This window comes from Scyliorhinus canicula, chromosome 6, assembly GCF_902713615.1.
Source record: "Scyliorhinus canicula chromosome 6, sScyCan1.1, whole genome shotgun sequence".
Taxonomy (NCBI): Eukaryota; Metazoa; Chordata; class Chondrichthyes; order Carcharhiniformes; family Scyliorhinidae; genus Scyliorhinus; species Scyliorhinus canicula.
In genome coordinates, this window is record NC_052151.1 from 97,036,563 (window position 1) to 97,062,696 (window position 26,134).

Genomic DNA, 26,134 nt, shown 5'->3' on the forward strand with positions numbered 1-26,134 from the left:
ACCGTCCCTCTGAAAGAGTACCTTACCTGAGTCCTGGAACCTAACCTGTACATCCCTGGATACTAAGGGGCAACTTAGCATATCCAATTCACCTAACCTGCACATCTTTGGACTGTGGGACAAAACCGGAGAACCCAGAAGAAACCCACACTGACAGTGGGAGAATATACAAAGTCCACACAGACAGCCGGAATTGAATCCAGGTTCCTGGTGCCATGAGGCAGCAGTGCTACCTCTGTGCCAGTGTGCCGCTGCCGTTTCCTCTGAGTGCTTTGGTTTCCTCTCATAGTTTATGTTAGGTGCAGGTTAGGTGGATAGGCCTTGGAAAATTGCCCCTCAGTGTCAAAAGGTTCGATGGGGGTTATGGGGATAGGGCAGGGGGGCTGGGTGGGATTAGGTAGGGTCCTCTTTCGGTGTATCAGTGCAGACTGGCTGGGACGAATTATTTTCTTCTACACTGCAGTGATTCTATAAACACTAATTTTAAAAATCAGATTTTACAAGGGCAATGATAGCAAAAAGCCCTGGGGAGCTTTTAAAATCTTATGACCATGATCTAACTTACATAGAATTTACAGTGCAGAAGGAGGCCATTCGGCCCATCGAGTCTGCACCGGCTTTTGGAAAGAACACCCTACCCAAGGTCAACACCTCCACCCTATACCCATAACCCAGCAACCCCACCCAACACTAAGGGCAATTTTAGACACTAAGGGCAATTTATCATGGCCAATCCACCTAACCTGCACATCTTTGGAATGTGGGAGGAAACCGGAGCACCCGGAGGAAACCCACGCACACACGGGGAGGATGTGCAGACTCCACACAGACAGTGACCCAAGCCTGAATCGAACCTGGGACCCTGGTGCTGTGAAGCGATTGTGCTATCCACAATGCTACCGTGCTGCCCTGCTATCCACAATGCTACCGTGCTGCCCTTAAAACATATGAACATTTTTAAGAATGCCACACATTAAATTATATCATAATATAGTGCAGAATTAAACAGTTTCACAGATTTAAAACAAATAACCAAACATATATGCTCACTTATAAATAATCACCTTTAATCATAAAAAACTTTAAAAGAGTTAACAATAATAGTAATGTCTGTTTAAAAGAAAGAGCAAAACAAACTGTTAAAAAAAACATCTACATACATTTAAAACACCGATCATCTTCTATCTAAATCTATTGTTTAAATGCCTGTCCTCAATGGACATCCCCAAGGGGCCGCATCATAAAGGGGCGGGGCTGCACTCCTCCTGCGCTACGCTGGAGCCTGCATAGACCCGAGCGCTGGAGACCCCAGGCTGCCGAAGAGAAAGGAAGGTTCGACACATCATCCGAGCGCAGTGAAATGCACACATTTCTCTTTTAAAATTGGCGGCCCATGGCTTCCTGCGCGAGCAGGAAGTTACGGGCCAAGAAATCTTCATAACATCACCACGCTTTGAAAATAAGTGTCAAAAACTGACAAGGGGCATGTATGCAAATTATGATATTACTGGCAGCAATTCGCAAAAAAAAAAGAACATCCAATTTTCCCCACATGAAGACAAAAGAGTATTGGAGGTAAAAAGCAAGTGGTGCAGATAAGAGTAATAACACTATATATTGTATGATGAAGGAGGATCTATTCCTGTTTAGGTATTCAACTGTATCTCACTTTTGAAAATATTTTAGCTACACTCATTTGAAAAGTTGAAAACAAGAAATAGTTTAGAAATTACAGATTCAAGACTGAAATTACAGATTGCCATAGAGGGAGTGCAGCAAATGTTCACCAGATTAATTCCTGGGATGCCAGGATTGTGGCATGAGAGGAGACTGGATTGACTGGGTCTGTATTCACTGGAGTTTAGAAGAATGAGAGGGGATCGAATTGAAACATATAGGGCGTGATTCTGGGGCCTTGTTGCACTCTTGCTCAAGTGAAACGAGGCAGTGAATAGTGGGAAAGGCAGAAAACTAGAACCACGCCAGGCGCCAAACAGTTTGCACTACAACCGGCCCGCTCCCATAGGCGAAATCGGGATCATGCCGTAGTGTGGTGAGAAACCAATTATTACCACTTAAACCCATTTCCATACAATTAACGGGAGCCACCCATTACCCGACAGGTTTCCATCATTCACCAGCCTCCCCAGCAAGTGCTCACGCCGGCGCCGATTAGTACTCCTTTGTAAATACGTGAACCCGACGGAAGGGCTTCTGTGAGGAGCCAAGGAGGTGAGTAGCCAACCTTTCTCACAGGCAAAGATCAAGGGGGCGCTAGGCATGCCACCCAAGTGCTCGGTGGAAGTGGGGGTCCCTCGGCAGGCGGTGGGGACCCTCTGCAGCGGTGGCCCGCCATGGGAATAGGGGAGTCGCTGGGGGGCAACTGGTGGCACTCACTGCACCACCATGCCAACCCCTGGATCATGTTTACCCATTCCGGGTAACAACCCTTGTCCCTGCCCATATGCCTCACCAACCACCCGTAAGCCCCACTGACTGCCGAGGCCTCTGACCGTGCAGCTGAAGGCTATCTCTAATAGGGAATTGGCAATTGTGATTCAGTGAGTACTTCACAAATGTCAAGTGGATTCCTGTGGGTGGGCGGGCCATGTAGCATGTGGGAGTCATTAACTAGCATCTCAACCAGACAGTGCTGCCTGGACAGTGTACCTGAACACTGCGGGAGGCAACACCACACACGCAGCAGACTACATCCAAACACCCTGGGGATGGGACACAGCTCCGGGGGACATGGCCTCTGCCAGACGGCTGGTGAGTGCCACAGGGAGGGGACCATCAACTGGTCCAGGTGATGTTACAAGCGGGTGCCCGGGGTACAGGGTCAGGGGTCGGGGGGCACACAGCGGCCCGGAGTACGTGGGGAGGCCGTTCCGAGTAGGGTGGTGGGAGGGGAATCATTGGGGGAATGGATGGTCCCGGGATAGGAGCCACTGTTTGTCAGTCTAACACCCTCTCCCAATTCCTTACAGATATTGAACACTATGGCAGGGATGTTGGATGCAGAAGTTGCCCTAGTGATGCTGCTGCTAGGTTGTGTGGCCAGACGGCGGAGGTGGCAGCAGCAGCAGCGTTGGCAGATGTTGGAGACGACGGCCCATGTGACAGACCTCCCCCCCATACTCTGTCGACCCAGCTGTCCTTTAGGCCATGGAGGGACCCAGTGGGGGAGTCCAGTAAAGCTGGTCTTTTGAACAGATGATGGTATGCTGCAGGAGGTTCCCTTCAACAAGGAAACTGTACGACTCCTGTGCCATGTTCTCACGGACTTGGTACCATACTTCCGGTGGCCGTCAAGGTTACCGCAGCCCTGAACCTTTCCGCCTCGGGATCATTCCAGGGCTCGAGCGAGGACCTGTGTGGCATCTCACAGGCCACAGGTGCATCTGACTAGTAATGGATGCCCTGTATGTCCAATGGAAAACTACATCATCTTTGACATGAACCAAGCCCAACAAAATGCCCGGGTAGCAGGTTTCTCCGCCATCGCCGGGATGCCCTCGGCCCAGGGGGGTCACAGATACCATGTATGTCGCCCTGCGCTCACCCTATGCTGACAGAAAGGGATTCCTCTCGCTCAACATACAGCTCATGTGTGACCACCGGATGAAGATAATGCACGTGTGTGCACGCTTCCCGGGGAGTGTGCACGACAGCTACATCCTGGGACAGCCGGTCATCCACAACCTCTTCAAGGAGCACCCCAGGATGGGCGGTTGGCTCTTGGGGGATAAGGGGTACGCGCTGAGGACCTGGATTAAGACGTCAGTACGGAGGCCGGAGACCGAAGCAGAGACCCAGTACAACAAGGCCCCTGCAGCCACCCAGGCTGTGATTCAGCGATGCATCAGACTCCCCAAGATGCGGTTTCAATGCCTCGACCATTCCGGTGGTGACTCCATATACCCCCAGATGGTCTCCTGCTTTGTAGTGATACTGTGTCCTCCGTAACCTTACTCAGAGCAGGGCAACATGCTAGAGGTTGGGGATGAGGAACCTGTGGCCACCTCAGAGGAGGAGGAAGAAGGGGCGAGGATGATGAGGTGGCACCCGCCCAGACTGGGGAGGAACTTGAGGATCAGCTGCAGGACAGTTGGCATCGGTGAGGGTCTGGCCAGGCAGGCCCTCTTTCTCACCCGATTCACTTCGGACGTGGCCTGGTCCGTCATCCCCCATTCCCATTTCCCACCCTCCCAGGGTCTGTGTCACATCACTGCAGGGTGCTGGGATTGTGTTGGCACCATCAGCGGGTCACTGCCGAGGGAAGTAGGGTGAAGGTAACCCTCAGAGAGCTGAGCGCCAGTGTTCCTCAATCTATGCCATAGTCTGAGCCCTGCCTGTCTCTTAGTGCTCGCTCACACCCATCACCTGCACATGGTGTGCTTGGGGTGGGGCTGATGTCTGGAGAGATGCGCCATGAGTTCAAAGGTCGGCCCGCATTGCGGAAGGAAATGATAGAGGCATCATATTGTTAGTGCACAAGGATGTTTAATGTGTAATACAATTCCCCACTCTCTCAATGGTGCTGTCCTCCAACCCCTCACACTCACCCACCACTACCTATCCCCCAACCCTGTTCCCCCATTGCCCAGTGCCCTCAATGATACTCGATGTGCTTGGCCTTCCCAACCCTACCACTACGTCTTGGTGTCTCCCCAGGATGCACATCAGAGGTGGAGGTAGCCTGCTGATTACCATGTCCTGTGTCCTTCGATGCCCCTGGCGTGTGTCCCCTGGGGGCTCTGGGGCCTGAGGGCCCAGGCTGACATCAATGGCACATGCACAGCTGTGGTGCCCTGTCCCATGTGCTGGCTGTGAGACGCATCCTCATCAGAGGGGTGGAACGTGGGGAAGTTGATGGCCGCCATCCCCACTCCATGAGACGGGTCCAGGTTGCCACCCAGCAACCTCCCTCCTCCTGCTCGGTGCCCTTAGGGCCCCAGGGCTCACCTTAGGTTGGAGGCAGCTGTTTCTCGCCTCGGCTGCCCCTGCATCATCTGGCTCTGCCAGTCCTGGCGATTCTGCACGGTCTGCATGGTTGTGTTGACGCCCTCGGTGATGCTCCTCACTGACTGGGCCATGCTCTGCAGTGCCTCGGCAATGCTCTCCTAGACTGGGACACGCTCCGCAGTACCTCGCCGGGACATGTCACACAGAACCTCAACAATATCAGCCTATGGGTCACATCGCCAGCGGGTGGACAATCTGTCGAGACCCTCAGCCATGGCCGTTACCGATTGCCCATCACCTTGGACACCTCCTCTAATGGTACTGATATTGTGCACCAGGCTCTCCACTGCAGTTGCCACCCTAGAAGTGTTGGCTTCGGTGCCAATCATTGCCGGCAACATCTCCTGTGCCCTTGGCCTCTGGGACTCCTCCAAGTGCCTATGGACCTGATGTAGTGACACTGACATCTCCCTCTGAATGTCCTGGCTGCCCCCTAATATCTCCATCAGCTCCGTGGAACCCTGTACCACAGACGCAGCATCAAACTGGGACCCAGCTGGGCCCAGGGATCCAGCAGACCTCCGACTGCTGTCTTGCGTGAGGGTTCCTGCCTCCACCAGGTGTACATCAGCAGCAGTGAGGTGCTCACCAGATTGTGCCCCAGAAGCAGGTATTGTGTATCTGTGCTGGTGGAGGGTGGGATGACAGTTGTTATGCGACTATTGTGGTGGCATCCTCGGAGATCTCCACTGGCGTGGTGTCCTGGGAGGTTTGGGAGGAGGCCACCTGGGATAGTCAGGCACCGACGGCTGGAGGACCTGCGGGAGAATGGACATTTGGTCAGTGGGAGGGATGGATCAATCAGTAAGGCAATCACTCCTCACGTTTTGAGGACCCCCGGGTGGAGCCCGGTGGTTTCCCACCTCTGAGGTGTTCGCCAGCCTCTGCGTGGGTGACCGCTCTATCCTCGGCCACACTGGTCATCTCCAGGGCATGCTCCTCGAAGGTGGTGAGCATTCTAATGTTTGGCACCCTTCCGCCAGTCTGGGCCAGCTCCCGGTGATTATGGACGTGCTTTTCCTGAGGAGACAGAGAGAGTATCTTTAGCCACATGCGTAGTTCACAGTGGTGGGAGGGGGTGTGTAAAGGGAGGGTTGGGTGCATTGAGGAGAGGGGGTTTGAGGCAGGGTTGTGGGTTGCATGGAGAGTTGGGGTTGGATTGCTCCCTTGGGTGCAGATGGGTCTCAGCTCGAGGAGGGGAGGGGGTTGGCGCGTTGGTGTCTACTCACTCATGCTGTCCGGTGTAGGTCATTGGCCTCTTTCCTGCACTGCTGGCCAGTCCTCCTGGTCACACACCCGATGCTCACAGCCGCCGCCACCTCATCCCAGGCAGCGCTGGCTGCCCTGTGGCTAACCCTTCTTGACCCTCAGGGAAACAGGACATCTCTTCTGGCCTCAACAGCATCTAACAGCCTCCCCAGGTCAGAGTCCACGAATCTTGGAGCTGGTCTCCTTGGCACCATTGTTGCGAGCTGGCTGGGGTTGGCTGAGCAAGTGCAGCTGAAGTGCTGCTGAGCCTTGTTAACGAGGGGCTGGGGGGTGCGGTGTCAGTGAATCAGTTTCTTTGATGCTAATACATTTTTCGTTCTTATGGCACTAGTCAATTCTCCTTCTGATCCCACGATCATAATGTCCCATGTGATAGTTTTCTCAAGGTGTGTGAACCTTTTAGCTAATTCCAGGACATGACCATTTATTTAAATTTTCACTTCCAGTGCTAGTTCTCTGATTATCATCAATATCTTGGTCTTCTTCACATGAATTCCTAACCCATGTTTCTCACTTCATGGGTGGGATTTTCCGCTCCAAATGCAGCATGTTTCCCATGGGCAGAGGTGACATGTCATAGCCGCCAAAAGGATCTTCAAGTCCCGCTGATGTCAATGGCATATTGCGCAGCCTGCCTGTCCCGCTGCTGGGGAACCTGTTGTGAGGGAATGGGAGGGGTTGCCTTCTGCAAAATCAAAAGATGCTGCTGGTGGGATGAGCCAGAAAATCCCACCTCTTATCTTACCCTATTTGCAATTAAATAATAATCTTTAATAAAAATAATAATCTTTATTATTGTCACAAGTAAGCTGACATTAATACAGCGATGACGTTACTGTGGAAATCTCCCAATCGCCACTTTCCGGCGCCTGTTCGGGTTCACAGAGGGAGAATTCAGAATGTCCAATTCATCTAACAAGCACATCTTTCGGGACTTGTGGGAGGAAACCGGAGCACCCGGAGAAAACCCACGCAGACTCAGGTTGAACGTGCAGACTCCGCATAGACAGTGACCCAAGTGGGAATCAAACCCAAGTCCCCGGCACTGTGAAGCAACTGTGCTAACTACTGTGCTACCATTCCACCCATTTCCAGCCGTGCCTCTTCTGTCTCTGTAATCAGTGCAGTGTCATCTACATATGACATCGTTGTTATTCAACAAACCCAGTCTGCTAACCTGGTAAATCTATGTCTCAGATGCTAGTTTCAGTTTAGGAATTTAACCAATTTGGGGACACAACACATCCCTGGCACACTTCTCTTTTGACTGGGAAACTCTCTGACAAGCTGCTATCAACTCTACTCATTGATACAAGCACAGATTTTGAATCATTCTTTTGCCGCTTTGTCAATTTCTGTTTTTTCTTCGCTCTCCGTTATTTTATGACTGTAATCTCTATCAACGGCTTCTCCCAGTTTGTAAAGCATACACTCACAGGTTTTGCACTTCAGGTATTTTTCAATGACTGCTCTCAGGTTAAATTAGAATTAAGTTCAAAATCAAGTTAGAATCAAAATCACATTGGCACTGAAAGGACACTGGCCTGGGTAATGGGTTTAAAGGCCACTTCTTATTTTTCAGAGAGAAGGAGAAATGTGGCATTGTGGTAATTTACTGATCTGGAAGCCTGGACGTGCTGTGGAGATCATAGAATCATAGAATTTACAGTGCAGAAGGAGGCCATTCAGCCCATCAAGTCTGCACCGGCCCTTGGAAAGAAAATCCTACTTAAGCCCCATACATCCACTCTATCCCCGTAACTCAATAACCCCACCTAACCTTTTTGGTCACTAAGGGCAATTCAGCATGGCCAATCCACCTAACCTGCACATCTTTAGACTGTGGGAGGAAACCAGAGCACCCGGAGGAAACCCACGCAGGCACAGGGGGGGGGGAGACGTGCGGACTCCGCACAGACAGTGACCCAAGCTGGGAATCGAACCTGGGGCGCTGGAGCTGTGAAGCAACTGTGTTAACCACTATGCTACCGTGCTGCCCAGATGCAAGTTAAATTCTGCCAAAGTAGCTGGGGTGGAATTAATACATCTAGAATAGAACGTAGTCTCATTAACAATGATCATGAAACTACTGAAATGTCGTAAAAACCCATCTGATTTTCTCAGTGAAGGAAATCTGCCATCCTGAATTAATAAAATCAAATAAATAAATAATCTTTCTTGTCACAAGTAGGCTTACATTAACACTGTAGTGAAGCTACTGTGAAAAGCCCCTAGTTGCCACCTTCCGGGGCCTGTTCAGGTACAAGGAGGGAGAATTCAGAATTCTCAGCTGGTATGAGAATTGAACCCGTGCTGCTGGCCTTGTTCCAGCATCACAAACCAGCTGTCTAGCCCACTGAGCTAAACCAGCCCCGTACAAGAATCTGCCGACACCACATGGGCTGCAGATCAACAAGGTGGCTTGTTACCTTTTCAAGGACAATTAGAAATGGATGATAAATGCTTGCCTTCCCAACAGTGGCGTGCAGAGGTCTGGTGATGCCCGGGGCAAATCTTGATTGTATGCCCCAAAGACTCAAGTATAAGGCCTAATATACTGAGAAATATTATGAGAAAGGAAAACATTGTGAATATATAAACATGAAATAAACGCTTTATTCGATTTTAATATAAATCAATCAAATTTATTAAGTTCTTTTCCCCAAATGATACCTCCTGTCACAAAACACCTGAACTACTTCACTTTTTACATCAGCTGTGAGAAATTCTTTTTCAATGCTTATTAAAGCCAGGTTGGTCAGTCGCTCCTGTGACATAGAAGACCTCAGATATGTTTTTATTAATTTCAGTTTTGAAAATTACCTTTCACAGCTTGCGACTGAAAATGCGATTGTCAGCAGTAATCTGTATGAAACACACAGCGTCGGAAAGACATCCCTCCCATACTGCAGTAAAGACTCTAGAGCATCTTTAGGATCAGGGGGAACTCTATTCCCTCCAGCTTGAAGGAGCATCACAAAATCAATAATTTGTCATATAACTGAATTGCAACCACATCATTGTCATAATAATTTGCAAAGTCTGAACATTCCTTTTTTAATTTCTCTCTTTCTTGTTCATCTTCAATCACTACTGAATTCAAGATCAGAAGAAAAGAAAATCGGTCACTGAGTCTTTGAAGACGGACACTGCGGTCTTCAATTTCAGTTTTTAATCTGTTCACAATCTCTACCATTACTCTATTCATTTCTTCTTGTGCCGTCAGTCCACTATCTCTTGCTGATTCTCCAGGCAATATTACTCCTTGTTCGTGCAATTGGTATTCCCCAATTTTCACAATATTCATTGGCTAAATCTATTGCATTGTGGATAATTTCGTCATTCTTCAAATTCAAGATATGAATAAGTCCTCTCAGATCATAAGAAGCTTCATGGAACCCCATTTTCGGATCCTGCAAACGTTTTGAGACTTTCTCCACTGATGATAAAACTGAGTACCAAAAATTTAATAAAGCTATAAACGGGAACTGTTGAATAGAGTTCAGTAGCGATCCTGCATCAGATTTAGTTTCCCTTGAAAATTCTCCTTCCAGCAGGTGTTGAAGGCTTGCAATAGCGTTGTCACACTCTTCGTGGATTACTTGCACAGCATCATGGCTGGAACTCCATCTTGTGTCAGACTGTCTTTTCACAGTCCGAGTGACAAATGATTTTAACACTTCCCAACGAGAAGTAGATGAAGAAGAAAAAGTAAAGAGTTTTTCTAGAATGCCAAAAAATGTAACAACAACAGGTTGCACCTCACTTGCATGGACACAGGCCAAATTGAGGCTGTGGTTCTCGCAGTTCACAAACACAGCTTTTGGGTTAACTTCAAGAATTTTTTGTTGAACACCTCCTCTCACTCCAGCCATAACTGCTGCGTTATCATATGCTTGACCACGACAGTCATTCATGGAAATTTTGTCTTCTTCCAATTTTTCCTGAATTTTATTTACCAGGCTGACTGCATCTTTCTTGTTGGCTTGAAAAAATCCCAGAAATGTCTCCTTTATTTCTACTTTTCTGTTTTCATCAATATGAACGTAACGCAGAATTTCAGAAACCTGATCTTCATGGGCAATATCTGGAGTTGAATCCAGCATTATGCTAAAATATTTTGCGTCCTTAATTTCAGAAATTATATTTTTCTTGACAGTTTCACCAAGAAGATTGATTATTTCGTTTTGAATTCTGTTGGACAAGTAGGTGACACTTTTTGGTTTCTCTTTCCCTCTCTGCAAGTGTTTTGCTAAGATGTCATCATATTTGGCCAAAAGTCTGATTGTTGCTAGAAAGTTTCCTGTATTTTCACTGACTGTCTCCCCTGGCTCTGATAACCCAGATTTTCCTTCTCCTCGATGTCCACGATAGGCCAGATTCTGTTTTGCCAGAAAGGATATAACCTCGACAATCCGTTCAGTTATAGCTTTCCATCTTTTCTTTTCAGCAGACATTTGCTGTTGAAGTTCAGCATCTATCGTAGTTGAATGATGGAGTCGAACTACGGTTTCTTCAAACAGCCAAAATTGCTTCTTTGCAAAAATATGCTAAAATCTTCTTTATTTTCTTCACATGGATCATCATCCTGACAACGAGACTCAGGAGAGAGAGTATTATGTTCTGACCGAGCTGAATCCGTATCAGAAAAATCCTTCTCTGCACCCACATCATCTTTTACTTCTCCAGGTTCTCCTACTTCTTCTTTACTTCTTTTTATCCATGCATCTAATGCCCCTCTTTGATGGGACTCTTCTTCGACTCTGGCCCTCTTTTTTTTCCTGTTCTGTGCTCCACTCGGTTGTACACGAAATACTCGTAACATTTCATTTTCTATCTCAAAAACCGTAAGACGCATGAGAAAATGGGAAGAAAATGGTAAACAATCGTTCAGTTGCAGACGGATAAACCATATTTCATTTCTTTGTTCCTTCGTATCAAATTATTTCACATAATTTTGTGCAATTTATATCATAGACTTGCAAATTAGTGGTATCTGTATTCGAATATTAGCATGTTAAGGAATAATGTCTCCTATTCCGAGATTAAATGCCATAGCAGTCCTCTGATCATCCAGGCTTCACTCTTACTACATCCCACGTAAATATTTCATTAAATATCACCAAAAAACCTATAAAAAACGTAGTTGCACCCGTTCTAGAGCTATTCACTGACCTGAGTAGGTAAAAGAACTAATCTAGATGCACAAAAAGCTGAAGAAAAGACAAGTTATGACTCGAGGAAACGTAGGAACGAACAGCCACGTCTGCTTGTTGCTTGTGATGGTTGCACCACGTACATCATGCGCATGCGTGTGGGGGGATGGGGAGAAGCACCATTTTCTCTAGACAGAAAGGGTACACCATGTTAAAGGAATAAAGGAATAAAGGGCTAACAACTGCCTCTGCAGTGCGGTGAGCCTCCAAAAATTGATTTATCACCGCTGAAATTTTAAAATTACTATCTTATTTCCTTCTCTGGGGCAGCACGGTAGCCTAGTGGTTAGCACAACCGCCTCACGGAACTGAGGTCCCAGGTTCGATCCCGGCTCTGGGTCACTGTCCGTGTGGAGTTTGCACATTCTCCCCGTGTCTGCGTGGGTTTCGCCCCCACAACCCAAAAAATGTGCAGAGTAGGTGGATTGGCCACGCTAAATTGCCCCTTAATTGAAAAAAATAATTGGGTAATCTAAATTTTAAAAAAAAATTTAAAAAAAAAACAACATTTCCTTCTCTGATTGGATGCCCGGGGCCAATGCCCTGTCGCCCCCCACCCCCCTGCACGCCACTGCTTCCCAAGATTGAATAAAATAAACCTGCCCTCTATTCCTGAAGACTCACTATGATTCAAAATATCAGTTATGGTCACATCCTGCAGTTAGGCAGTAAGTATTTCTTGTGGGAACATCCTTTTGTTAAGATCTCACAGCAGAACATAGGATGTGAGTATACAATGTTCTGGCACACAGTGTTGTGGATCAATAGATTTCCCAGACTACATGAGAACTGCACTTTATCAAGATAAGGCTTAATTTGTAAACAGGAAACAACGTGACAGGTCAGAGTAGCTGAGCACTAATACCATTTTTTTGTGTAGGAACCTTGCTGCCTTATACAGAAAGCAGGTAAAATACTTCAGCAGAGAAGGAGAATAAGGACAACAATCATTTTTGCATCAATACTGGATAGCATTTTTCAGCAATTCTTGTGTACATTTCTGAATGACAAATCAAATTTGATTGTGAGTGGAGAAGTTTTGATTATTATTTTTACCATGAACCTTAGGAATGATTAAAATTTTGCCTTTATGTAAGGATCATTAATTGTTTCAAAAAACTTAATTGCTACCAATTTGTTTATACAATGGATGCTCCTTTAAATTGATGCACCAGCCTGGAAGATTTGGGCTAGCTATTTGGAGACAGACCTGTGAGTGGAGTACAGAACAGGATTTCCCTGTGAATACGCTACTGACCCTATTCTATTGTCCCAATACCCTGGGGTCAGGGTATGAGTATCCACACCATTTATTGCTCTCCTGGGGCATCTGCCTCACGGGGTGGTATAAGGGGAGGATGAGGCAGTGATGCGAATTATTTCATTATGACACTTGCCACAACATCAAAAGGCAAGCAATGTAGACTTAAAAGCTCCCCTTCCTAGCTTCAGAAAAATATTGGGCCTCTCATTGCTCCTGATTGCCCCTTCCCATTTCCCACACCCGGCCCTAGGGTTGCTGGCGCCCCGGGCAAGCTGAACTTCGGCGCCCTTGGGGGGGGGGGGGGGGGGGGGGGGCGGGGGGGGCGGACCGAGGGGGGGGCGGACCGAGGGGGGCGGGGGGGGCGGACCGAGGAGGGGGGCGGGGGGAGCGGACCGAGGGGGGGGGGGGGGCGGGGGGCCGCCCTGGGGGAGGGCGGCCACCGCGCATGCGCTGGTTGGCACCGGCCCAACTGCGCATGCGCGGGACCCGAGTCTCTGGCGCCCCCTAGCACATGGCGCCCCGGGCGACTGCCCGAGTTGCCGGTGCCTTGAGCCGGCCCTGCCCACACCACACCATGCCCCAGGACTTAACTGAGTGCTGGCATGCAATCAGTTTGGATTGCAGCAAGGGCTTCAATCTTCAGACTCATTTCAAAGGTGCCACTCTTCCCATGGCAACTCTTAGAGTAAAATTAACCTGAAATTGGATATTAGTGAGGATGTCAATTCAAGCAAGATTCTGCCTTGCTGGAGGGATACTTTTATAGCATTGTCATAAGACACTTCCCACCTAGTGGATCTGTGTAGCTACACAAATTAACAAGTATGAGAGCCTCAGATGCAGCCTTGCACAGCCAGAGGTGATGAGCTGCATCAGTATAGCATGTAATGTTTCAATCTCCAACAATTTACACAAGTGGATGTTGGACCTGTCAAAACTACTTCCAGAACACCAGTGAAGCAACTCTGATAGGTTCAAGGTTCGCTTCTACAAATCAGCATCGTTTGAAACATTCCACACCATGCTAATATTGTTACATAATGTAATTCAGCTAATTATGTGAGGCTGTGTTGGGGACTCTTGTACTTATTGGTTTGGGTCAACTCGTCCTCCTCGTGGCTTCAATAACTTCATCATAAGAACACAAGAACTAGGAGCAGGAGTAGGCCATCTGGCCCCTCAAGCCTGCTCCGCCATTCAATGAGATCATGGCTGATCTTTTGTGGACTCAGCTCCACTTTCCAGCCCGAACACCATAACCCTTAATCCCTTTATTCTTCTAGAAACTATCGATCTTTATCTTAAAAACATTTGAAGGAGCCTCTACTGCTTCACTGGGCAAGGAATTCCATAGATTCACAACCCTTTGGGTGAAGAAGTTCATCCTAAACTCAGTCTTACATCTACTTCCCCTTATTTTGAGGCTATGCCCCCTAGTTCTGCTTTCACCCACCAGTGGAAACAATCTGCCCGCATCTATCCTATCTATTCCCTTCATAATTTTATATGTTTCTATAAGATCCCCCCTCATCCTTCTAAATTCCAACGAGTACAGTCCCAGTTTACTGAACCTCTCCTCGTAATCCAACCTCTTCAACTCTGGGATTAACCTAGTGAATCTCCTCTGCACACCCTCCAGAGCCAGTACGTCCTTTCACAAGTAAGGAGACCAAAACTGAACACAATACTCCAGGTTTGGCCTCACTAACATCTTATACAATTGCAGCATAACCTCCCTAGTCTTAAACTCCATCCCTCTAGCAATGAAGGACAAAATTCCATTTGCCTTCTTAATCACCTGTTGCACCTGTAAACCAACACAAACCTAAGGGGAAGGGGTAGGTTCCTGGTTTAGGAATCCCTGCCCAGGGACAGTTTCATATTCTAACACTGTGAAAGAACTCTTTGCTCACCAGTTCATGTCAGATACTTTGCTTCGTTATCCTACTGCCACCGGGCAGATGTCCTTTCTCCTGCTGACCTCCTCCACCATTTCCTGCATCACCTCATTTGAAAAATGGGGAGACCAACTGGCTTCTACTGTGCCTGCCATTATTGATAATCTTCAGTGTCAATTGTCCTACATTAAAATTTCACTTCCTCTTTATGGTGGCACAGTGGCACTGTGATTAGCACTAAGGCCTCACATCACCAGGAGTCCAGGTTCAAGTCCGGCTTTGGGTGACCGTCTGTGTGGAGTTTGTACTTTCCCCCCGTGTCTGCATGGGTTTCCTCGAAGAGCTCTGGTTTCATCCCACAGTCCAAAAATGTGCACGTTAGGCGGATTGGCCATGTTAAAATGACCCCTTAGTGTCTAAAGATATGCAGGTTAGGTGGGGTTGCGGGGTAGGGTGGCGAGTGGGCCTAGGTAGGGTGCTCTTTCAGAGTCTGTAAATTACAGGCTTGATGGGCTGAATGGCCTCCTTCTGCAGTGTAGGGATTCTATGGTTCTATAGTGTGCAGTCTGCCTTTAAACGGCTTCAACAATATGTGAAATTGACGCAAGGCAAGGTGACAAGGCAAGCAGCCAATCAACAGCATGAGTATGCGGAACAATTTGGGTTTTCGTTGGATCCACATGATCAGTTATGCATCCGGAGTGTGGTGGCCATTCTATGCCTGAGCACAAGCTTAAATTAACTGATCCCATCAAGCTTTTTAGGTTGCTGAGAGCAGCAATGTTAAGTGAATGAGATTTAATATGATATAATAATGGAGTTTTGGATGACCTGGGGTTGGTGTGCAACATATCTCAGAATGTCAGTAAGAAGAGCATGGCAAAAGATTCTGGAAGCATTAAAATCATGGATGAAGATGAGGAAGATGGAATATATACATAGAGCTTCTTTGTTAAAATTTCTCTGTCAGCCAACATAAACAAAAATGGATTAACCAGTCGTTTATTTAATGGTTATTTGTGTGATCTTACTGTGCTTATGAAGACTGCTGTGGTTACCAATATGACACTCACGAGTGGATTTTGTGTGGATTCCATGAAATGGGGCTCTCCCATACTGGAGAAATGCTCAGTGATCGTAAGATTATTATGGGATGGCTTTATCTATTAATTTTCTTAGGAATTGATAATGCGGGAGATTTTCAACTTGCAGTTGATCGCGAGCTTCTAATGGAGGATGCTGCTTTTCATTTAATTGATTTAATTGATGGAAATGAACATTAGGAGATGTAAATGACAAGGAAGTGAACTGCGACGCCATCTTTATTAGAGGGACATCAATGAACCTGTACAGGAATGGTGGATGGTCATGGATCCAAAATGCTGGGTGGGATTTTCTGGTCCTTTTGGCCACTCTTCAAATTTCCCCTTCCTCTCCACGTTGAAGCCCCCCCCCCCCTAATCAGGTAGACTGGAAAATCCTCCTCCCTTGTTAACTCTGCTTATTCCTCCACAAATGCCACCTGACATTTATTTAAAATTTCCTGTATTTGCATAGTTTTTCTTTCAAATTAACTTGCATAAGGATCTGAGACTAGCTGGAGTATTGTGTTGAGTCCAGGAAGCCATAATACAGCAAGGAGATTCAGACACTGGAGTTAGGGCAGGAAAGGATAGTCAAACAGCTTAAGCCATCTGAACTATGATGAGAGTTTGGAGGGTGGGATTGTTTATATTGAAATTGAGGCGAGGCAGAGAAACATTGGCCTGGATGTTTGCTGAGTCAAATGCTCTTTAAAAATGGCGTAGATATGCTATTACTGTAATTATTGATTATAGGGTTCTGTCCTGCAGAGATAAGTTGACTATTACATTGTTCAGCAGTGTGTAAGTGTTGAGATGCATTAGAGCACTTTCCCATTTGGAAAAGTGGCATTATGCATTAAAAATGAAGAAAATGGTGTTTGGGAACTATGCTACTTTGATCTGCAGCGATTTAAATGTCCATAGCCCTTTAAATTCGAAACAAAACTTTCAGTTGGAGAAACAATTGACAGCTGCTCCAGTCTGCATTAATTGACAGGCTACCTTATGTAGTTTAAAAACCATAGCCACCTGTTTTTTTGCAGATTCATTAGGCTTTATCGTTTGCATTTGTAATAGTTTGCTTTGACAGCTGGAGTCATTATTAATGCTTGGCTGAGTTTTACAAGTTACAGAGTAAAATAGCTCAACAGGGGTCTGTTTCGACAGTTTGATTGAATTTTAAGAGGTCATTAAAAGATTATCTATGTTTGGTGTGGTTACTGAATAGATGTTTGTTTTTACAATAAACTGATCACTTGACGCAAATTAAATCTTTTTGAATGGCTTCTTTGAACAAATCGTTTCTTCAGTATGGTGTGTGTTTGAGTGAGAAATGTTTTGATATATGCATTTCAAAGACATGGGGGGGCCATTCTCCGATATTGAGGCCAAGTGTTTGCGCCGTCGTTTCACAATGGCGCGAACAGGGCCCGGGCATGATCTATTCTGGCCCCCATAGGGGGCCAACACAGCCTTGGAGTGATTCACGCACCAGCCTCCTTTGCCGAGCCAACCCGCGCATGCGCAGTTGGGCCAGCTCAATCCTGTGCATGCACAGTTGGGCTGCGCCATCCTGCGAATGTGCAGGGAACTTCTTACCCGCGTCGGCCCCGACCCAACATGGGATCGGTGTTCAGGGACCGGCCGCGGCGGAAAGTAGGCCTGGGGGTGGGGGGGGGGGGGGGGGGGGGGGTTGGGGGGGGTGGGGGGGGGTGGCGCGGTGGGGGGAGAGGCCGGCCCGCCAATTAGTGGGTCCCGATCGTGGACCAGACCCCTTTGGAGGCCCCTCCCCCGGTGAAGGAGCTCCCCCCCCCCCCCGCAGGCCGCCCCACCCCCCCGTGCGTTCCAGCAGAGTTCCCGCCGGCAGCGACCAGGGGTGAACGGCGCCGGCGGGACTCTGTCGCATCGGGAGGCCGCTCGGCCCATCCGGGCCGGAGAATCACTGGCCCCACCGATTCCAGCAGCCGGCGACGTGCCAATTGCGCCGGCGCAAATGGCGCTGATTCTCCGCACCTCAGAGAATTGTGCGCCGGCGCTGGGGCGTCGTGGCCCAGCGCGGGGGCCTCGGAGAATCGCCCCCATGGCTCCTGAGATCTTCACATTGTGGATGATTGACTATGCAGGATATATGTGGACATAAAGGGACATGAGGGATATAAGAGGGGCATGGAGGATAATGGAGTTACCAGAGGGCATAGAGTGTTAAGGAGAATAAAGGGACATGGGGGCATGTGAAGTGGGTGAGGAGGTGTGAGGTGAGGGTTTGATGGCCTGAAACTCATCACGACAAGCGGGTCAATGTCCAAGTAAATGGAAGTGGCTGTTCAAACCTTCTGGCTTTGCCAACTGGCTGTTTCCATTGCCACTTTGGGTCCGGCCCTAGAAGCAGCATACCTGACTGCATCCCACCTCTGCCATCCCTGAATGAAAATATTTTGGGTCGGGAATATTTTAAAGGAGATGGGTCTGGCAAATTGGACAGTTTCCTGACTCGACCCTCCCACCTCATTCACAATAATCCAGCCATTCTTCCACCTTTCAAGATTTTTGTGGGAATTAAAAATTGAAAGCTAATAATATGGGCAGGCGTTTCTACCCATGCAGACACGGGGAGAACATTCACACTCCGCACAGACAGTGACCCAAGCCGAGAATCGAACCTGGGACTCTGGAGCTGTGAAGCAACGGTGCTATCCACTGGGACACTGTGCTGCCATAATAACAGTAAGAAGTCTTACAACACCAGGTTAAAGTCTAACATGTTAGTTTCAAACACTAGCTTTCGGAGCACTGCTCCTTCCTCTTCATTCACCTGAGGAAGGAGCAGTGCTCCGAAAGCTAGTGTTTGAAACAACGTATTGGACTTTAACCTGGTGTTGTAAGACTCCTTACTGTGCTCACCCCAGTCCAACGCCGGCATCTCCACATCATAATAACAGCGTTCACATTTCGTCAGAATAGTATTCTTCATCTCTGTCCTGACTCCTGAACACCTGTGCCCAATATCCCACCATATGCAGATTACTGTCGGCTTCTAAAATTCAGGTCTGTGACCTTTCATCAGAATGCACTGAATTACTTTGTGCAGATGACAAATGTGTGGAATTGTTTATTTAAGGTTGCAGTGAAGGAAGATAATGTGGAAAAATCTAACAACGAATTAGAGGGATTGAGTGATTTGAATAATTGGGACTGGCCTCAAGCAATGCAATCTTTTCTGCTCCTGCACTGATCTGTGTCCTGATGTTCTTTAAGAAGATATAGCGTTTGTCATGGACAGTGTGTTTTATCATAAAGGAAGTGTGTGTTTTCTTACCCTCAGAGAGTGTATCCCAATTAAATAATTTCAGAAATAAGCTTTTGTGAGTTTTAAAATGAAGATTAACTTTTTATTCTCACACATTTACTCCAAATCAAATTCAACATCTTGCACAACCTCTCACACACACCTCGGGGCAGTTCGGTGACTCAGCATTAGGGACCCGGGATCAATTCCGGCCTCGAGTGACTGTCTGTGTGGAGTTTGCACTTTCTCCCCATGTCTGTGTGGGTTTCCTCCGGGTGCTCCGGTTGCCTCCCACAGTCTAAAGATGTGCGGGTTAGGTGGATTAGCCATGCTAAATTTCTGCTTAGTGTCCAGGCATCTGCAGATTAAGTAGGGTGATAGGGATAGGGCAGAGGAGTGGGCCTAAGTAGAGTGCCCTTTCAGAGGGTGGGTGCAGGGTCAAAGGCCTCCTTCTGCACTGGAGGGATTCTATGGTTCGATACAGATGAAGGTAATGCACTGTTAGTTTATAATTATGATCTCCAGCTCTCACTTGGTAGGTCTATGGGCGGTTTTGGTGCATTAAGATTGAAGTGAGAGTCTTTTTGAGGGAAAGATTCTCAGCAGGGCTAGGAGGTTGGCTCTCAGGTGAACGTGAAGGTAGAACAGGTTGGGGGTGTCCTTCCCTCTGTTGGGATCTCCTGCTTTCGATGTTTTGCTGTATTTATTTGGCTGCTTGGTGCCTTGATAGATAATTGATGATCTGGCTTTCTGCCCACTGGTTGGTTCCATGACTTTCACCAGAATTATCTGCAAACAGCTTCAAGCCTCTCCTTTAGGGAGACCAAAAAAATATGTGGGGTGGGATTCTCCATCCCTCCAGCCCCATTTTCCCACACGGCAGCAGGGTTCTCCGTTCCTGCAGCCGGCCAATGGGGTTTCCCATTATGGGCCATCCCACGCCATTGGGAAACGCGCGGGGGTGGGTGCGCTACCAGCGGGGCGGAGGATCCCGCTGATGGAGAATCACACAGGTGGTTTTACTTAATTTAGTTTTACAAATTCAACATCCTTTTCCAAATAGAATGTGTGTATATGTTGATTCCAACACCTTGGGAGGGATTTTCCACACCCCTCCATGCATTCTTAATTGCGGGGGGATTCCCAAAATGGCTTTTACGCCGGCAGGATTTCCCCTCTCGATTGTCCCCACACTCAAATATAATGCCATGAGGTTCCCACATGTAACACCTGGAACCCCATTATAATACATTTCAACATAATAAGCGCGTTCCCCCACTGGTAAATCGCTCCATGTAGGAAAGCATCCTGCCCCACTGGCAACATGGCATTGTGCCGCCAGGGCTCCTCAAAGGTTTTTAAAAATGGGGAACTGGTGAACAGAACCTACCAGGGGACAGGGTCTTGCTCAGACAGTACCCTGGCATTGCCCTGTATCCACGTGGAGTGGGGAGGGGGTTCTCTGGAGGGTGGGGGGGGGGGGGGGTTCCATTTACATGTGAGGGTTCCTTTTTGTGACAGCATGCATTTTAAAAACAATGCCCCAATCTGTCAGGAACCAAGGTTGTTGGTGGGGCGGGCCCATTCAGAACCAAGCCCACCAGCATGATATTGTGAGAACCGCCTTCTGGATGTTATTTTTTCAGATTGTTTAAAAATGGAGTGGGAAAAGCCAGCTGTGCAGCCAGAGGGCTGTACATCGCTTTTCCTGCCCAAGTTGACACTCTGACTGAAATGAGAAACTTCCACACCTTATGTTATGCTTCAACAGGTGTGATTTAAAGGCCTCATCGTGCCCGACTTGGTGTCGGGACAAGGCTGTTGAATCTTGCGAGATGCTTGTCACGTGATTTGCGACGTTCGAAATGTTTGCCAGATTTAACGGAGTCTCCACAGACATCGAGATCTGACTCTTGTCCTATTGGGCTTGATCCAGGTCAGCATATTTAAATGGGTCATTAGTCTAATTTAAATTAGCGTTTGCAGGATTCTCCTGGCGCTCGGGACCTAACGGCCGTGCCTGGGAGACCTTGCCAGAGTGCCGTTTAGTACTGGTTTCCACAAAAATGGACCAGTTGTAATGGCACCTGGGGGGTCTCCCAGGCCACTAGAGACTCCCGGGTGGTCTGGGGCAGGGCATGGTGGCACCCTGGCACTCCTGCTGGCACCCGGTACCACTGCCAGGATGCCAAGGTGGCACTGCCAAGGATCAGAGCTGGGGACGGCGGGGGGGGCGTTGCCAGATGGAGAGACAGCTAGGGGTTCTTCCCAGGGAACTCCCCAAGGTTGGAGGAGAGGGGGTTCGAAAACAGGAGGCTGAAACGTTGGGGAAAGGTCAGGGCAAACCATATAAAGTGGCCCCCCCGAACTGTGAGGAGCCTTTTCTGCTGAGCTTGCCAGGAGGAAATGACTCGAAGTGCGGCCTCAGCTGAAAGAAACTCCCCCAGGTTAAAATAAAAAGCAAAGTGCCATTGAACAGTGGAGTTGTTCTGAGCACTGCAGCCGCCAAGAAGCATTCCGCTAAACACGCCCAAAACTGCATATAGATTTTTTTTCCCAATTAAATCGTGCCCAACATCTTTGACAATCACTCAGTCTACTTTGGATGGAGAAAACGATCATGATACAAGACAATCTTGCTGACATTTTGGAACTTCACCACGTATTTTCTATCTGAGGGTGGAGGAAGGCTTCCTAAATGCATGGAGGCAGTTTGTCGGCCTGTTCCAGAACCTGTTTAAGGCCAGCAACAATGAATAACATGGGGAAACTGGATCGTTAGAAAGAAAAGGAAGAGGAAAAAAGAAAATAAAGAAGGGGGGCGGGGGGAACCACAGGAACGCCAACCCGGGGGGGAGGGGGGGGGAAGAGGAGAAAAGCTGGAGGGACACAAAAGGGACAACATGGGAGAGAGGGGGCAACCCCCTCCCCCAGTCACAGGTGAAACACAGTCACAGTTGATGGGGGAAGAAAAGAAAGGGGGAAGGGGAGGAGAAACACCCCCCCACCCAAAATCGAGCGGGGGGACACATGAGGGGGGGGACGGGAGGAGGGCGGCAGGGAGGGGAGGGAGGGACCACACGCCGTGCCAGAGGGCGGCAGAATGTGAATAGGAGAAATTAAAGGAAAGAAAAGACAAAACTTTCTGCATAATACAGGAAACACACACGGCCAATAATGTACATAAATGTTTAGAAATTTTAAAAATGCCAATGTAGTCACCGAAGTTGGCCATTCCCTCAATACAAAATGGAGGAACGCAAAGCTTGCAGGGTAAAATGGACAAAGTTTGCAGCACAAGCAGGCTGCAACAAGCCACTGTGTATTCTGTCTGCTAAGAGAGCAGACAGCACCGAAACGAACATTCCACACACTAATGAAGCAATCTCCGGGACAGTTAGCATAGTAATGGATGATCCCAGGGACAAAGGACACAAATAGGGAAGTGATTGCAACATTGTATCGGAAGCCAGACACCCCGGCACCAGCGGGGTTCGAAGACAAAACACCTGAAGGCCCACCCAGTAGTCGAGGGACAGCCTCAGTATTGGGGGGATTCAAACAAATCGATTGGGAAGAGACCTGAAGTTAAAACTCACCACTATTCTTAGAATTCCCCCTATACCAAAAAAAAAGGTTGATATTCGAAATGGTGAACAGGGATTCTCACTCCCTGACTCCAATGCAGGCTTCTGTGGATGCTATTCAGGTCAAACTATCTTTTCAAGTTATCCCCCGGTATAACCCATACCTTCACCGAAGAATTTTACCTACTTACCCCTTAATAGCATTGATGTCCTGGGTCCTGCGTTATTAAGGAAGTGAAGTAAGCTAATAACCACTTTTTCAGGTTAAGTTATTTTTATTATTATATTTTTTCTTTTAAAAGCTGCAAACACTTTCTTTACAGAAAGGAAAAAAGATCTTGCTTCTGGCTGCTGGTTGCTTCAGGCCCACCTTGGCAATCGATCTTCTTAAAATCTGATCTTCTTGAGTTGTATTCGCTGGTGAACTCGGTTGCTGTGTCCTGTTCTTCCCATGCACCGAGCTGTGAGAGCTGGCTCTGCTAGCTATCTCTAAGCTGACTCTGACTCCTGTTTAAATTTTAGTCTTCCTTAGATGTATAACTGTTTAAACTCGGCTGCTTGCCTTGTCTTTCCCATGACCGAGCTCTCTCTCTCTCTCTCTCTCTCTCTCTGAGTTCTCCTCCCCTTCTCTCCTGTTGCTGGTGCTGTTCTCTGTCCTCTGTTTCTGCTCCCTGGGTTTATATTCTCTTTCTGAGAGTTATTAAGTTTTAACGACTTTATTGTAAATGGGCTTGTTTCACTTTGATAGTTTAAAAGTATCTTTGATGTAAACATCTTACTACAACTAATTATTCATTTTGGGCATATCGTCTCCTCTCAGATCTGATTAAAAAATGCTTTGGTTTCAATAGTTAACTTTTATTTCTGTGATTTCGAATCATTTAATTTTCCAATTGTCCCCAGCTCATAACTTTGCCTTTGATTTTGACTTAAATGATGTTTCTCGTAGACAGGTCGTCTCCAATTTTCTTTTAATTGTCTTGATGTTCATAGAATTTTACACTTTAAAATTGACACCAAATTCGACTGGGCATCTTCCATCCTTTCCAGCTGTTTACTAAGAGAGTTTATTTCAATTAAGGTGTGAAACTTTGCTTTTAGCTGTATGCTAAAATTTAACTTGGTTATGACTTGAAAGACTTGCCTGTTTTAAACATTTGTCACTTAATGCAATTGAAACTCTCATCCATGCTTTTTCAGATGCTTCCTGAGATAGTTACATTCCATGAAGGTGTGAGCCATTGTTTTAGCTTACCACATGAAACCTGTGTGTTTGCTAAAACCTGCTTGTGAGCAAGAATCTGCATTTTATAACCCTGCTCTTTGCAGCTGCTATGAAACTTTTGTGGGATCTTTCCCTGTATCCTCTCAAACCAGATATTGCCAGACTTCCATGTTTCAAATGACACATTTTTCTGTATTTTCAAGAACAGACCCAATCGATCCCCAGCAGATAGAGGGTCCGCCCAAAAGGGCGCGAAGCCCTGGGACCTATAAAAGACAGGTCCCAAACTCAGTTTGTTCTTCTTGGCCAGCCCTCCTCTCTTGACCAGCCCTCTCGACCAGCCTTTACCGAAGAAGACCTTGACCGAGAGAGAGGAGAGTTTCGGTCAGCAGCCACCAGCAAGTAAGTGTCTCACAACGATCGCTACCAGAGATACACACTCCTGACCCCTTTTAACTCGTACCAACTTGAAGTCTGCCGGCCCAGTGCAGAGCAAGAGGCCATTGTCCCATTGATCAGGCAGTTCCTTATTCAGATAAGTATTGGTCTATTTAGTGGTAGGAATAGTTTAATCATCTTAGCGTGTGCATGAGTAGTTTATAATTGTATTATAATAAACTAATTTATTTGAACTTACTAATTGGTGTATGGTTTTATTGCTTTGAACTTGACCTTGAAACTTGTGGCGGTATCTTAACGATACCTGGCGACTCCAAAGCTAATGAACGAAACAGAGCCAAATTGAGTGTTAAGCACACTCACCCAGAACGAGCAACACCAATAAAAAGATTTAAAAATAAAATGATACAAGGGGCGGTATTCTCCCCTACCCCGCGGGCGGGGGTTCCCGGCGTAGCGGAGTGGCGCCAACCACTCCGGCGTCGAGCCTCCCCAAAGGTGCGGAATTCTCTGCATCTTTAGGGGCTAGGCCCGCGCCGGAGTGGCTCCTGCACCGCCGACTGGCGGCAACGCCCTTTGGCGCCACACCAACCGGCGTCGGGGCTTTCGCCGGCCGGCGTGAGTCTGCGCATGCGCTGGAGCGTCTGCGGCCGCTGACATCGCCACCAGCGCATGCGCGGTGGAGGGGGTCTTGTCCGCCTCTGCCACGGTGGATGCCGTGGTGGTGGTGGAAGAAAAAGTGTGCCCCCACGGCACAGGCCCGTCCGCCGATCGGTGGGCCCCGATCACGGGCCAGGCCACCGTGGGGGCACCCCCCAGGGTCCGATCGCCCCGCACCCCCCCCCCCCAGGACGCCGGGGCCCGTTCGCACCGCCTGCTCCCGCCTACTGCTCCCACCAACACAGAGGTGGTTTAAACCACGTCGGCGGGAGAGGCCTGACAGCGGCGGGACTTTGGCCCATTGCGGGCCGGAGAATCGCCGCGGGGGGGGGGGGGCGCCGACCGGCGGGGCAAGATTCCCGCGCCTGCCGATTCCCGGGTGGCAGAGAATTCTGGCCACGGCGAAGGCGGGATTTACGAAGGCCCTGGGCGATTCCCCGACCCAGCGGGGGGTCGGAGAATTCCGACCCAGGTTGATAATGTCCATTCGCATCTGCCTGCCATAGATCGAGTTTCGATCTTCCCTTATTATCAGAATGAAACAGAGACACAGGCAGATGGGAAATTCTATAGACCTTTCATTTTGATCCGTCTTAAACAAAGAGGTGTATGCATTCCCGTATCAGCCTCCCCGGACAGGTGCCGGAATGTGGCGACTAGGGGCTTTTCACAGTAACTTCATTGAAGCCTACTCGTGACAATAAAGCGATTTTCATTTCATTTCATTTCATTTCATTTCATTTGCTGAATGGCTGTGAATATCCATATTTAATTTGGCATTCGCTTGAGGCTTGATCCTGTCTGTATCTCAAATGCCAAAAGTCACATAGTTTGCAGTAGCCATTTAAATAAGTTGTTTGTTTCCACTTTTAAAAGCGTTCACTGTAAGTTTGTCAGATGACATCTTTGTATTTGACCTGACAAGCACTGGTACGGAAAAATTACAAATATGTTCCCCAAACTGCATGGTTTTATTAGGAAAGAATGAATAGTTTGGAAATTCAACCAGAAATAGTCTATGCCTAGTTATGGGTGTGTGTAGAGGCGAGTTTCTCGGCACCACAATTCAATAGCACTTTGCCAATTGTTTTTGACTGAGGCCGCAGTTAAATCATTACCTACTCAAGCACACCAGCAGGACAGGCTCTTTGCAGGTCGGGGCACCATTTTGGAGGGCTGTCCTGATCTTTCCTCCCTCATTCAATGCCCCCCCCCCC